Raw genomic sequence first — 5735 nt, forward strand, 5'->3', positions numbered from 1 at the left:
AGGGAGGGGAGGGGAAGGGAGGGGAGGGAAGGGGAGGGGAGGGCTTCAAATCGGCCCTCACCTCACCAGCTGTGTGGATTCGGCCCCATGCAGATGCAAACCAGATATCTCTCCCTGCTCCTCCTCCTCCTCCTCCTCCTCCTCCCCGGGGTCCTGAGGAGGGAGGGCTCTGTCCTGCCAATGCCAGCCTCTGAGAAGAGGCCGCAGGTCGCCAAGAGCCACTCTCAACGTCACCAGCACCGTGCTCTGAGCACCTCTGAGCTTGCTGCTTGGTGTCGGGGCCCTGAGGGCCACAGCCCCCGGCGCCACAGCGCCCAGCCGCCCATCAGCTCCTCAGTCCCCAGGGCTCCTTACTCCTCCAGGGCTTTCTGGAATTCATTTTGTTTTATTTTGGGGTTTTTTGTTTTGTTTTTATTATTATTATTATTATTCATTTTAATGAGAAAAAAAAGATAGGCCAGGTTAGCAGGACAGTTACAATAATGAGCACGTCGCACGCTGTCTTCATAGTGGCTATTCAGGCACAAGAAGCAGGCGAGCCTCCTCTAAACAATATTGCTGCAAGCCTTCCCCCTCAGTGAATAAGAGAAAACAGCTGTATATCTGTCCTAACTCTTGTATGTGCATATTCCTTCACAACACAGCAGTCCTTCATTTCTACTCCCTTTTTCGTTTTGTTTTGTCAGAGATGGGTGTTCCACTGCTGTGAGACAAGCTGTATTTGCAGAAGTCTTTACAGGGCCTTTTCATGCTTGATATCAGTCCAAAGGCTGTGCGTGCTTGAATTCAGGAAAATAACCCAGTATACTCCAATAGCCAGTAATAGCAGCGAGTTCTCAGCACAACGGGCAACGGTCCAAAGCTGCTGACTCGAGCCTTATGCTTGAGGGAGCTCAGCATATTAATATAGCTTTACTTGCTACTTTTTTTTTGAGGAACCGGGGACTGAACTCAGGCCCTTGCACTTGCCAGGCAAGCGCTTATTCTACTGAGTCATCTCCCCGGGCCTGGTTACACTTTTCTGCTGGATGGTTAAGACCAAGTTAAAGCAAAAGCTGTAAAACTTAAAATGTAACTTTTGCTATCTGATAAGATCAGTCACATCCCCTCAGGATTTGCCCTGGAACTATGTACAGCACCTTGTGGATCTTTTGTCAGTGTCAGCCATGTGGATGAGTCACGGCCATTGCTTGGCCAGTGTGCTCTCTGTGAAAGCCTGAGAGAATGTTTTCTCTCCATGTGGCTCTCCTTAGGCACACTCTACATCATCGATCACTTTCCTCTGTGGCCCCATAATCTCCTTGACCAGAAAATGTGGGACACCACTGAGTTATAGGATGTCACAGCAGAGGTTCTCTTATGTCCTGAGTCCTCACTGACCTTGAAGGGCTAGAGCCAAAATTTTGGAAAGAATGGCTATCATAAAGAAATCAACCAACAACAAATGCTGAAGAGGCTGAAAAGGAACCCTTCTCCACTGCTGGTGGGAATGTAGACTGGTGCAACCATTATGGAAATCAGTGTGGAGACTCTTTTTTTTTTTTTTTTTTTTTTTTTTCCGAACCTGGGATTGAACTCAGGCCCTTGCGCTTACCAGGGAAGCACTTATTTCACTGAGCCATCTCCCCCGCCCCTTATTTTGCTTTTTGAGACAAGCTTTCATTGTATAGTTCAGGCTGACCTCGAGCTCACTGTGAAGCCCAACCTGGCCTTGAACTCAGCAATCCTCCCGCCTCGGCCTCCCAAGGGCTGGGGTTACAGGAGTGTGTCCCCACACCCAGCTCAGCTTTCTGAAATTCTTTCAGCAGCTTCTGGGAGTCTTCACAGATCTGCAAGTGTCCCCACAGGTGGTCGCTGCCCTTGGTGCTCACCACCACCCCTCCCCACCTCCACCCCTTTCCTGCTCCCCTGGGCTCTTTACTCTCTGCCGCTCCCTGCAGTACCCCTCTTGATTCCCCAGGAATGTGAGGGAGCTCCGCCAAACACCCCCCACCAGGGCCCTGTGCAGGCGCAGGCGCTAGAATTCTTGTGCCCTGTGCGAGCCTTCACAGTAGGAGCTGAGGGCACAGGATCAGGGCCGAGTCATCTGCAGTGGCTGCGGCGAGGGGTCATCTGAGAGAGGTCCGCGTTTCAAGCCTGCTGTGGCCAGGGCAAATGTCCCAGCGTGGCTGTGGGCTCTGGCACAGCCCCGGGGTCGTGGTGACAGCAGGGGAACCGCAGGAGGAGCAGCTGCTTGAGCGACAGCGCCGACGTTTTCATGGAGATGGCAGCGCTGAAGCCACAGAGAGCTGCGGCTGCTTTCACAGATCCGGGAGGATGACAGCGCTGACGATGGCTCACCGGTGCTTGGGACTCCAAGGGTGACATCGGGGGCCACTCCCTCCTCGACCTTTGCCCTGTCGGGGGCCACTCATCAAAGATAGCAGCAGGGCCTGGGTGTGGGGATCACTGTCTGTCAGCCACCCCATGGCTCTATCAGGGCTGCAGCCCAGAGGACAGCTGCCAAGGCAACCACAGGAGAGGTGGAGGGCACTGGGACAGTCATGCAGGCCACTCCAGGGTGGCGAGGAGAGGGCACAATGACCGTCAGTCATATCGCGTCCCTCAGGCTGTCAGAGGAAAAAATGAAGGGCAGGGCCTCCTTTTCCTATCTCAGATGGAAGTCAGCATGGCCACAGCACAGAGCCTGGGGTGGGAGGACCTGCGCAGAATCCTGCTTCTCTCTTGGTGTCGGGTCAGGGTCACCTTCCTTCTTGCCCTGGGCCTCTGGCCCCGCCTGTGAACTATGGCTCAGCTAATGCCAAGCTCACTGCAGTCCCAGACTGATTTCAGGACTTCCTGCACGAAAGCAGTCAGTATCCACAGCGCTACTACCTTCAGATTCGCTTCACAGGAAAGCTGACTTTCCACAGAGAGCACCAGACAAAGTCAGCATCTTTCCCCAAACCAGCTTCTCTTCAAATTAATCTACCCACGATGCACCCCAATCCAGCTGCTCCCTGAGAAGAGAAAGGCGAGAATCTCCCCTCTTCTTGGACTACCCTCCCGATGTTGCAGGCAGCCTGAGTTAGATAGAAATATTGTAGGTAGTTAGACAGGGACAGGCCCTCGAAGGGGATGACAAAGACCAGACACCTTACTGGGGAGATGCTCCTGGTGTGAGCCAGACCTAAAGATCAAACAAATGCTGACCTCCCTAAAGTTGGCATCCAGGATTGCTCATTAGTCAGGAAGAATCATGGACTGAAGGCCACCAGATAAGGTCACCTGCTTGCTATGTGACTTGCAAGCACATTTGGTCCTAGGCCTCATTTGGTCCTGGGCCTAATAAATTTTACCTGAGCAATGGTGCTTGTAATCCCATTGGTTGACCATAGTTTTGTCCCACCCTGTATCTTCCTAAGCGGGACCCCTTTGTCTGTACCTCAGCCCCGCATGGTTTTGTCCTATAAAAATAACCTGAAGGAGACAGCTTCCTGGGCAACCAGCTCGGGATCCCCTTCTGTCCCTCTCCGACAGAAGCTTTCCTTTCCAATGAAGTTTTACCTTCAACCTCCGTTTGTTCCTAAAATTCATTCTTCCGTTTTAGAGAACACGAACTCATTCAGGCCAGGTCAGGAATTTCACGTCCCTGTATCATTTGGAGGTCCCACCGAGATCATTGGACGGAGGTATGAGTTTGCTTTTCTTTCATAAATTCTGGATTGGGACTTGCTTAGGTAACAAATTTTTATGCTTCTAGTGTTAATATGTCTTTGCCCATTGCTCATAATTGTTCATGCTTTGCCTCATACAGTTCTGTTTCATATAGTTCTGTTAAAATTGCCTGCAATTGCTTATGCTTTGTCTTTTACACGATTTTGTTAAAATGTTGGTCAAAACGTTGTTGGTAAATCTGTTAAAACATGGAAATGTTGCAAGGTTATGATATTTCTCTAGAGGACGCGGGTGGGAAGATGGCGGCCGGGTTCAAGACAGTGGAACCTTTGGAGTATTACAGGAGATTTCTGAAAGAGAACTGCCGTCCTGACGGAAGAGAGCTTGGTGAATTCCGAACCACAACTGTCAACATAGGTTCAATTAGTACAGCAGATGGTTCTGCTCTAGTGAAACTGGGAAATACTACAGTAATTTGTGGCGTCAAAGCGGAATTTGCAGCACCACCAACAGATGCCCCTGATGAAGGGTATGTTGTTCCTAATGTGGATCTGCCACCGCTGTGTTCATCGAGATTTCACTCTGGGCCTCCTGGAGAGGAGGCCCAGGTGGCGAGTCAGTTCTTCGCAGATGTCATCGAAAATTCGCAGATAATTCAGAAAGAGGATTTATGTATTCCTTCTGGAAAGCTTGCGTGGGTTTTATACTGTGAGCTCATTTGCCTGCACTATGATGGGAACATGGTGGATGCCTGCACATTTGCTTTGTTAGCGGCTTTAAAAAATGTACAGCTGCCTGAAGTGGGTATAAATGAAGAAAGTGCTTTAGCAGAAGTTGATTTAAAGAAGAAAAGTGTCTTGAACATTAGAACACACCCAGTTGCAACTTCTTTTGCTGTATTTGATGACACTTTGCTGATAGTTGGCCCTCCGGGAGAGGAGGAGCGTCTGGCAGGAGGAACCTGAGCAGTAGCGACGGGCGAGGAAGGCAGGCTCAGCGGTCTCCACAAACCAGGCGGAAGGGGGCTGAAGGAGCTAAACTTCAGGACTGCATGAGCCGAGCAGTTACAAGACACAAGGAAGTAAAGACCGTAATGGATGAAGTAATAAAGAGCATGAAACCCAAATAAACCAGCACCACATTTTCAAAACAGATTTATAAAAATTGTATTTGTTAGGCTGCACAAACTTTTTATACTAAATAAATATCAAACTACATTCTTCTATAAAAGGTGATTCTACTACTTCTTAGGTCCCTTCCACATATATACAGTAAAACCATTTGTAAAAAGCAATGACTTAGGCAAAACAACCCTGGTTCATGAAACTATTTCCCTGTTTTTATTTAAACATCATAGGGTTGTACTTTTGTATAAAGTTTATACATTTAGCAGTGTAAAATACTGAAACATTAAAAAACAAGATGAAGTAAAAAAAATTTCTCTAAAAGGACATTTTATGACTATCTTGTACTTGTACATGTTGCATTTGAACTAGATGCTAAATGTACTGAAATTCCTTGCTTGACTTTAGACAATAGTGCTAGAGAGAGTAAAGTTAGTAAGTCTCCTAGTGTACTTTATGTAAACTTCTGTAAAATAGGACTTTTAGCCAGCTTGGACTTAGAAATATACATGCCTGTATGTGAAAAAACGGGACTCTTTTTCCAGTTAAATGACATTAGGTCGGCAACCGTTCTTAAAGACGTGGAGGACAGGTTTCACTGGGAAAGACTGGTTCTGATCCCCCTCTACATGCTAGAGGGAATCTCAGGCCTGATCTGTTTCAGTTTCCTTGCTTTGACTTTATTCCTAATTTTTCCACCTCTTTATACTTTCCTTTTTAGAGGCATGTAAAATTAGGAAAACGCTGACTGTTTCAACTAAGTGAAGCCCTTAGAAAATGAGCGTTTGTTAACGCCAAAGACAGGGAAGTCATTTTAGAAAAAGGACACATACCCCGTCTCTGGGTCAGATGAGACAAAGAGGACTATGCCCGTCCAGGAGGACACACATAAAAGCCACGTCCCGGCTTAGTGTTCTGGGCAGGTCTCCTTCGGGAGGCTAAACCCAAGACAGA

At 48.3% G+C, this 5735-nt stretch overlaps 1 pseudogene across 1 annotated transcript; it reads left to right on the forward strand.

Annotated features, from left to right (window-relative positions):
* The first annotated feature begins 3956 nt into the window (after positions 1–3956).
* Positions 3957–5085, forward strand: LOC101561046 (annotated as a pseudogene). Its single transcript, XR_192340.2, has one exon. The product of XR_192340.2 is annotated as an exosome complex component RRP43 pseudogene (transcript).
* The last annotated feature ends 650 nt before the right edge of the window (positions 5086–5735 follow it).

The sequence above is a fragment of the Octodon degus genome, unplaced genomic scaffold (assembly GCF_000260255.1).
Source record: "Octodon degus isolate 3935 unplaced genomic scaffold, OctDeg1.0 scaffold00005, whole genome shotgun sequence".
NCBI lineage: Eukaryota > Metazoa > Chordata > Mammalia > Rodentia > Octodontidae > Octodon > Octodon degus.